Source organism: Octodon degus, unplaced genomic scaffold (assembly GCF_000260255.1).
Source record: "Octodon degus isolate 3935 unplaced genomic scaffold, OctDeg1.0 scaffold00046, whole genome shotgun sequence".
NCBI lineage: Eukaryota > Metazoa > Chordata > Mammalia > Rodentia > Octodontidae > Octodon > Octodon degus.
Genome location: NW_004524622.1, coordinates 14,689,508 through 14,699,743, shown reverse-complemented (window position 1 = coordinate 14,699,743; position 10,236 = coordinate 14,689,508). Strand labels below are relative to the sequence as shown.

General features: G+C 38.7%; 1 pseudogene; it reads left to right on the top strand.

Moving 5' to 3' along the window:
* Positions 1–4,477: 4,477 nt before the first annotated feature.
* Positions 4,478–6,655, top strand: LOC101580871 (annotated as a pseudogene).
* Positions 6,656–10,236: the final 3,581 nt, after the last annotated feature.

The following is a 10,236-nucleotide window of genomic DNA, read 5'->3' as shown; positions in this document are numbered from 1 at the left end:
CTGTATCCTATTTCAACTGGAAGTAACATTTCCCTATTTTTAGAGAGTACTTTTCCTTTTTCCAGCTCCAGTCACGTGGTTCCCCTAAGAGCTGCCACGATTTTCTCCTGTCTTGAGTTCATGTTCACTATTGATTGGTCATGTTCTGAGTGCGTGATCCAAAGTATATAAATCAGGCAGCATGAGCTGGCAGTGGCCATAGGGAAGAAGTTGACCTGTAGTGTAAGAAAGAAGGCAGCTCACCTGCAGAGAGAAGCAGAACGAATGATGGGAAGAGAGTCATGTCTCTGTTACCGTTCCGACTTTGTCTATTACTGAGCCCTTTCTTCATTGCTGCCCTTCGTTGGTTGGTCTGAATAATCATGAAAAAAGTTAATGTCATTAGTGAATTACAAATCAAAACCACAATGACATGGCATTGCACAATCATCAATAAAGCTATAGCACAAAACACAGACAATAACAAATGTAGGTAAGTGTCGGAGTCCCTTCCAGGTTCTCATCTCAGTCCAAGAAGTCAATATTTGTAATTCCAAAGATATTCTATTGGAATCCCACTAATTCCAATCTACCACTCCCAGTGCACCCCATAGTGAAAGTACAGACACTGAAACATATGTATAATTACTGGGGAGCCAAGAGGCCCTAAGTCCAGTCATGAAGATGGCTTTCCAGAACAAAGAGGCTGACCCAGGGCCATACTCAGGTTTTATTCAGTGGAGGAGGAGTGGCTTGAGGAAGAATGACTTAGATTGTGAGAAATAGGTGAGTACTGTGAGCTGAGCTAGGTGGGAGGCCTACATTTACCTCTGCCGTATGCAAAGGATATGCAGAGAAAATAATTTGTATTATGCTGTTGAGATTATATTCAATGTTTTGGGGGTCTGGTACTTCAGCTCTGGTGTAATCTTTCAAGCCCCACCCAGGAAGTCATAGCCTCTATCTCGAGGCTCCATCCCAGCTGGCAGTGTGAATCATTGGCTATTCGTCCTGTCTCCACCGGCTCACAATAAAGAGCAGTAGGTGTAGGTTACCAGGGAAACACGCATGCCACCTTCAAAGACTATCACCAGCACCTCAGCTAGACCAATATACATCACTTAAGGCCAATTGAAAGAATAAAGAGAAGCTCTAGCCAGCTCTGTACATATCAATACAAGGAAATAGGGTCAGGCTCAGTCAAAATGAAGGCATTGCTCTTCTTTCAAGGAGAGCTGCTCGGGTGGTCCTCCACAGGTGAGGATGTAGAGAAATCAGAACCTTTGTTGCTGGTGGGATTGTAAGCTGGTACAGCCACTTTGGAACAGTTTGGAAGTTCCTCAAAAAGTTAAGCATAAGGCCAGGGGGATGGCTCAGTGGAATAAGTGCTTCCCTGGCAAGCGCACGGGCCTGAGTTCAATCCCCGGTTCCACCAAAAAAAGAAGAAAAGAAAAAGTTAAGCATAGAGCTTCCACTATTACCCAGGAATTCCACTCCTGGATATATATCCAAGAGAACTGGAAGTATATGTCCTTGTAAAACTTGTGCCTGAGTGTTCATAACAGCATTATTCACAATACCCCAAAATGGAGGCAACCCATCTCTCTATTAACTGTTGAGTAGACAAAACATGAAATTCATCCACTGAAATATTATTCAACCATAAAAGGGATGAAGTACTTACACATGCAACATTGTGGGTTAGCCTTGAAATTATTATGCTAAGCAAATAGATCTTTGTGCTCACAAAAAATCACATATTACATGATTACATTTTTAAGAAATACCCAGGACAAATAAATCCATAGAGAAAGATCCAGAAAGATCAATGGGTCCTAGAGGCTCAAAGGAGGTGAGTAAGGAATGCTTGTTTGGGTAAAAAATATCCTAGTTATATATAATAATGATAAATACTAAAACCAGTGAATTGTATATTTTAAAGGATTGAATTTTATATTATGTGAATTACATTTTAAGGCTGTTATTAAATAATGAGGCACATTATAGATTTTTGCAGTTTTTATTAGTGCATATTAGTCACACAGAATAAAGGTTCATTTAGGCATGTCAGTAAATGCATTTAAAATGCTGTGATTATTTTTACCCTCCATTGTTTTGCTCCTCCCCTCTCCCCCATCCCTTTCTTTATCCCTATTAATTTTCCTTCTATCTCCTCATCACTTCTCCTTTTAAATTTTTTTCTCTAATAATTGCTAACACTATAGGTTCCACATTTGGAAAAAAAAGTGATATTTGACTGAGTCTGGCTTATTTTGCTTAATATCATGGTCTCCAGTTTTATTATTTTCCTGCAAATTTTTATACATTCTAAATACTAATCTTCTGTCTGAAAAGTAGCTGCAAAGATTTGCTCCTATTCTGTGGACCATCTCTTCAACTCTATTGATTGTTCCCTTTGCTGATTTCACAATAATTTTATCAGTTTTTCAGATAATTTATGTCTTATAACTACCCTGCTTACTCAGAAACCCAGCAATTAGCCACATCAATGAATCAATAATCATCACCAACCACAACAGGTACAAAGGAGAGTGTGGGAGACTAAGGTGTGGAAATACAAGAAGTGGCTCTCAGGTAGGAGAGGTGGGGCTAGAGGGCATCAACCGAGGTCCTGACCTTGTTGAGAAGAAAGTTCCCTATCAGGCCTGCCGCCTGTGGCTCTGCGGGCCATTCAGGGTCCACAAGCACACAGATAATAGGTGAATAATGGCTGAGATTAGTTCGTTCTCTGCCCCCAAAGCCAAGTCCCCTGGTGTAAAGTGCACCAGCCCAAAAAGGGTGTGCTTTTCTAATCTGCACAAAAATGCTGTGTCATCTAGTGATAAGTATTGGTACAGAAAGAAAATAATAAGAACAATAGATAAATGGTGATTGATGCCAAAGTGAGGCGGTCAGAAAGGGGGTGGGGCTGTGAGAGAGGTTTACCTTACAAAAATACCACTGGAATTGGGCCTTGAAGCCTGGCCCCAGTCTGCTCACCTTAATAAATAAAAGGGGCTGAGGAGGAAATCTGAAGTACTGGGAAAGAAGATGAAGGTACAAGGGAAGAAACTGGGATGGGCAGATTTAGGGACAAGTATGTGGCTAATTCATTCCATTAGCACGTGGTTACAGGGCAACCATTGCTTGATAGGCCCCACAGTAAACACTCCAGCAAAACACACCTCTTTCCTTTGTAGATAAAGCAGATGAGATTCTCTGTTTGGAAATCTTATGCAGGTGGGGCCTGCAAAACAGGCTCTAGAAAGCTAATTTATTCCTTGGCTATTTAGTTGTCCTCCAGCTACTGTCTTAGATTCTGGTGGATATAAAAACACTAGATAAATGGCATATCTCCTGTGTCATTTTTGCTTTAATTTTGTCTTCTCAAAATATAATGTCAGAGAATTTATTTTCATTATTCCAGTGATAGACAAGAAATGACAGCTGATTCACATACCTTGGTGTGGAGAAGCCCAATGGGATTCAAATTAATTCTTGGAGATTGATGAGCTGCTTAGTGATAAGAACAAAGTAATGTGACTTCCAGAGAGCTGAAATGTGGGGATTTGTGGCTGCTTGGAGACCACTATAACCATGGGTCTCTCTCTGAAAATATGAAACATCAAGTGCATTACCAACCTGGATCTATATTAATTTTTCCTGTAAAAGATATATTATAACATGGAATAATATTAATTATCTTTAATCATCTATATATTTATTTATGTATTTGTTACAGGGTCTCGCTATGCACCTTGGACTCATAGTGATCCTCCTGTCTCAGCCTCCTCAGCACTGGGATTATAGGCATGCACCACCCTGCCCAGTTTCTGTGGCTGGCACTGTGCACCCAGGGTCCCAGTGCTGGCACAGCATGCAGTACCAGGGACCAAACCTGGGTCCTTGTGCTTACCAAGCAGGCACTTAGACCACTGAGCTTTCTCCCCATCCAGGACAATATTAATTTAATCACAAAGGGGCTGAGGAGATAGCTCAGTAGAATAAACTTGCCTGGCAAGCTCAAGGGCCTGAGTTCAATCCCCAGTTCTGCCAAAAAAAAAAAAAAAAGCTATTAATTTAATGACAAGGTTTAAGACAACTCAATTTTTATGGCACCAAGTTCAAAATCAATAATCCCTCTAAGAATAGACTAAGCCATGTAAAGTCCATTTGAGAAGATCAAAAGATTAGTTTTAAAAATATTTTACCCAACTCTATACCAAATCTTACATCTCACCATCCTTTCTATTGAAAATCAAGACAGTGGCATTATTTATTATTTTACGTGACAGTGTCTCCTAGGTTAGAGAAGGCAGCTAATCAGAATGAATATGGGGCCCTGTCAGGCATTTGTAGAATGCTGGCGCCTCTGGTATTACTTGTTCTCATCTCTTAGGAAATGGGAGTGGCTAAAAAGAAAGTGCCTGAAATTGAGGGCGTTGGTGGTTGTGCCCAAGAGGGAGTGAGGTGGGCCCGCTGCCTTTCCTCAGCCATAATGTTGGGCATAGACAAACTGCCACCGAGGAGACACTAGAGGACATCCCCAGACAGGGTCTTTCCTGGGTGTATTTGAAAAAGATGTGACAGTTATTTCCAAGTATATGAACCAACTGTGTTAAGCTGTGTATCAGATTTATGATGCACAAAATGAATTAAGTGCAGCAACATAGTCCCTTTAAAAACTGTTAAAGAGGGCTGGGAAGATGGCTCAGTGGAATAAGCACTTCCCTGGCAAGCGCAAGGGCCTGAGTTCAAACCCCAGTTCTGCCAAAAACAAAACAAAACCAAAAACTGTTAAAAGATTATGAAAAACAATGTTTTCCATTGAATGGGGTGGTAATGAAGTTATGAGCTGTGCTTTACAACAATGTTCAAAAGTTACAGATGAGCTTAGCCTTTGTTACGGGGTACTTTCATCTCAACTTGCTGACACCATGGTGTTCCCCATTACTTAGTTTAAAGAAAGAGATCTGAAAGAAATACTAACATTAAATAGTTTTTCAGGTTGCTAGTGATGATCATAATGCTGCAATTAACTGATATAACCAATTGTCAAAAAGAAAGAAAATGACCCAATAAAGTCTGGAGTGACAGAAGATGTCTACACATCCAGAAAGAAAAACAACACTAGCCCATGATGCATTATTTTTGTGTGTTAAATACTGTGTAGTACAAGGTGAAAATAGCATTGGTATGTACTTGAGTACACTCAAGCCCAGGTAAGGTTCATTAATATGAGCTCTAAAAAAACCTCCCACAACTGGAAGAATTTTTAGCTATATTGGAACAAGTATGCAGAACATTTACAGGGAAATGGACAGAGGTGTGGAGACGATGCAACAGACAATACAGAATTTGAAAGTAGCCAGATATCCTTTGTATGTGTCTGACACTGACCCCACCAAATTTCCTGTTAATCAAACTTCAGCCTGAAAGGCTGGATGCCTTAGTGCTAGGAATAAAGTAGGCTTAGTGTCGTCTACTTGGGAAAGACAGTTTGACTTCACAGAAGGCTCCTGGAGACATCGCAGAAGGCCCAGCCATGGACCTAGACAACTACTCAGTAATGGCTTAGGCCTGTGAAGAGAGGTGCTACTCTTTTTAGATCTTTCCATGGGGAAAAAATTGTTAATTTTGCAAGCAGAGAGCAAAAAAGACTATGATAAGTGGCACTGTATAAGTAACATAGCTAGACAAATATACTTAGAGTGAAAATCCAGAGGAAACTGCAGCACATAAATCAGTCAACTCTGGAAGCTATCACTCTGTCCCCATCTTTCCAACGAAGACGTGAGAGCCTGCAGTCAGCAGGACAATTTCGGTCACCAATGGCTCAACCTAGCAGTTCAGCACCAACTTGGCTGTCCTCTCTGTAGATTCTCTCATTGTCCAGGTACCACAGTACAGTTTGACATCATTTCCACCCGTGTGCACAGATCAGTCTGGTCAAAAACCCCCACCAGGGAAGTAGGTGTACAAGTCTGTTTTGACAACCTAGAGGAAATACAAAATCTGAAACTGAAGATTCTACCAGTTACTTACTGTCCAGTTCCTAGGTTCTACAGAAGCAAAATCGGACGGCCACCCAGACATCTATGAAACCATGTGCCAGATCTTAGCTGTGTGGGTCACCCATAACATCTTCTATGAAACAGAATCACATTTATGTTTTTAGTTGTGACTATTTAATTCATCCACAGGCCCAGGTTACAAACCTTGTAGTTCCTTTATCCAGTATAGTTTTGGTATGCTATACACCAGTAAAATAAGACACATTTTGGATTTTCTCTGGACATGAGGAGGAGGACCTGAAAGTAGTGTGTCCTTAGTCTGCTGTGCATTTGAATCAAATGAAGAGAGATTTGTGATCCTGTTAGCCTGGCAAAACAGATAGCTTCATGTGCTGAACTGGATTGAAGGGCATCAGAAAAATAAAAAAGAGATAGAGTAGAGGGCACTCAGTAATCAAAAACAGGCTGAAAAGGAGTTGGAAGAACAAAGTTGGTTGATAGCTGCTTGTAGTGGACAAAACCAAGCCAGTGGCAAGGGGCAGTTTCTTATCCTCATCAGCAGGCAGTTAGAAGAGTGCAGTTTGGGAGAAGATGGAAACAAGAGTGTAGAAGCACAAACGTCTCCTTGGTTTTTGATCAACTTCCTCCTCCCTGGAATTTAACAGTTTCTTTGGTGACATAGCACAAGCTTACAACTACCTTGAAATAACAGGGAGAAGAAAAGTAAAATTGAGCTTTGTGACTTAAGGTTATACTATTTTTCCCTTAAAAATAATGGAATATACATTAACATTAAACTTCACATATGTGCTTGTTCCCCTGAATAGATTAAGAAAGTACAACTTTGCGCAGACATTTCTCCTTAAACATTGTTCCGTTTTATTTTGCATTGTCATTGGCTTAGCATATAGAAACTCATTTATTCCCAGATATTCCTGATATGTTCAGATTCAAATATTTCTGTTATGTGCCTTACATTTCATTAGGAACATTTTTTCCTTGTACTGAGGAACCATTCAACTGAACAATATTAAATCCTTTCTACAAAGAAGTCTACAAGATTATGAATATTTTAGCAATATTAAATATGCAATAGAATTTGTGTAAAACCATTAAGACAGATTGTATAAGTAAGGTTTCCAGATGTGGCAGGTGATGTAGGCATTTTCTTGGATTGCTCGCATTTCTCTGATATACTATATCTGGTGCCAAGAGAAAATAAACTTAAGCATCCTCAGTTCCAGCTTGACACAGCTCTTGACATTTATTTTCTAACCTGAAGTTTTCAGGTTAGAACTTCAATTATTGCTGCAGAGAAATAATGAGTTAAAAGAAGTTTTCAGAATTTATTAAAAGAGAATTTTTGTTGATATGCAAATATATTTTGGATTATCTGTAAAGTTGTTACAGGATGATACATCATTTTTTCTGTACTGGGTAAAATATTTTTTATTGATAATAAAATTATATTCCCAGTATTTTCATAATCCCATGTTTTGCGAAAGTACTAAATCACCACTTTATGTCTATCCACAAAGGCAAAGACCTAAATTATGAGCATAAAATAACTTGTACTGATTACTTTAAATACTTCTACTTCTTAGATGAGTAAAAAGCCTAATTTCATGAAAGACTGAAGAGGAATTGAATGCCAGATATCACATAGATTCACAGTGATGGCAAAACTTTTAGACCTTCTAATGGTAACAAATAGGCTCACTACCACTGGTAATAGAAGTTGATTGAGGAAAGATCTTAGCCTGGTGTCAAAGGTAAAATGACATTTCTGCACTGCTTATCTTCTATGTCAAAGTGTGTTTTTTAAACTCATATTTTTAAACATTGGTGATGGAAATTATACCCATATTTCCACATCAAATAGCATATATATATATATATATATATATATATGTATATATGATATATATGTGTGTATATATGTTAAATATATTGAGTAAAATATTATACATAGTTAAACACCTAAAACTTATCAAGGAGTTAACCTCTAACACTAATTTCACAAAGGGAAAGCTTTTTGTTCTTTGAAATGTAGTTTACTTATGAATTAGAAATGGCATCCTTTTAGCTCTCAAACTATAATTCATCTGCTTTCACATTATGTCTGTACATTGTTTTCTGTAGGAATTGGATATATTAGGTCACAATACTCTTTTTATCTATATGCCAAATGGGCCTGATTGTTTAAAACTCTTTGAAGCTTATTTTACCAAACACATAGCAAGCATGTAGAAATTCATAGAATAGTTTTTGGTTAAAAGCTTATTTTGTGCTTACTAAAGGGTATGCTTTCACAATCATGTATCACTCTTTTTGTTGAAGTTGAAATTTCTTCTGCAGTCAGTATTTGATTAATCACAGCAAGTCCTGATTTTAAGACTTTTCTTGGATTGGTGAGGTTTCTGTTTCACTTAGTCTTTTTTCTGTATCCGTCATTAATCCCCTCTGCTCTGATGAAACATGTTGCTCCACAAGGAAGGTGGTCATCATGAAGGGATGGTTTCACTTGGTGGGTGCTTTCTGTGGTAACAGACTACACCCCTACGTTAGCATCCTAGGTCACAATGTTGGCAAATTTGTGATGCTAGACAGATTTGTAGTTCTTTAAGACAAGTTTCATAGGAATTCTCACATACCTATTTTCCTTGGGTCAAACCAAATTATACTCCAAATAGAAATTATGAATAGATTGAACAATTCTAGAAGATTCCATTTCTGTTTTACTGCTACTACAGGATTAAACTCTATAAGCTATTCATTCCATCACTGTAGATATGTAAGCATCAACTTTAACAAGCTCTCCCTTTTGTGTTTACAGAAGATTGCTTTTAGCTTCCTTCCTGATATTAAAGCTGATCTTGTACTGTTGTGTTCACCTCTTGAATATATTCTAGCTCTGGCTTAAAAAAAAAAAAAATTACAGGGTCTGGGGAGATAGCTCAGTAGAATAAGTGCTTTCCTGGCAAGCGCAAGGGCCTGAGTTCAATCCCCGGTTCTGCCCAAAAAATAAAAATAATAATAATAATAATAATAATAATAATGTGACACCTTTAAAAAAATTACACAACTACTTTTTTGCCTTAAAAATAAGAATGTAATCTCTTGATGTTTGGGAGGACAGAAGCCTGAGATCAAGTGTCAGCAGAGCAGGCTCCCTGTAGAGGCCCCCATGAAGAATCTTTTCTTGCCTTTTCTAGTTTTGAGCAGCTGGAGGCAGTCCCAGCCAGTCTTCATCATTCTGTGGATTATAGCTGCCACATGAATTCTGCCTCCTGTGTCATATAGCCATTTTCCCTCTGTGTCTGAATTTCCTTTTTCTTAGTAGGACACCAGTCACTGATTTAGGGCCTGATCTAATCTAATATGGCATTATTTTACATTTGATTATATCTGCAAATACCTTGTTTCCAAATAAGATCATATTCATAGCTTCCAAGTAGACATAAAAATTTGGTAGACACTCTCCAATCCAGCACAAGTTGCTCTAGATTGTGGCAAGGCAGGAATTACACTATACATCACTAAGAAATGGGATAGTGAGTACATAAAGTAGAAACAATTTTTTCCTCTGTATGTCTGTAAAACTTTTTTTTAAAGGGCAGAAATCAAGTCACCTCATTCTGCTATGCATTCTACTATGGATATGAACAGTACTGTTGTAACTATGGTAAAAAAAGTTGAAAGTTAGAAAATCAGTTATTTCTGCATAGTGTTAGGGGGGTTTTCTTTGTTTGTTTTTTGGTGGGTTTTTTTTTTCTGCTTTAGGGCAGGGTCTACATGGTGTTCAGTGTCTCACTACTAGATAGGACTCATAGTGATCCACCTGTTTACAACCTCCCAAGAGCTGGGATTACAAGCCTGCGCAAACACACCCAGTCTCAACTGCCATCTCAGTGTGCCCCGGGGGTGGGGCTGGCACCACAGACCTAGGGATTGAACCCCTGGCCCCTACACCTGCTTGCAGGTGCTTTAATCCACTGAGCTATTTGGCTGGCCCAGTTTTAGAATTTTGAAAACTCACTAGGAACTGAAACTTAACTAGAACAGAGTCCCTAAAGCCTAGTTATTGCCCTTGTGCAATGATTATGTTTAATCTCAAAAGGATTATTGACTGTCTCTCAGGTAAATGACTGTTCAAAAAGAAGGAGGTGATGAATGATGGCAAGAGACAGGAAAAGGAATATTGTGGGACTGTGCTGCTTCAAGGTTGTATATGGTTAGATTT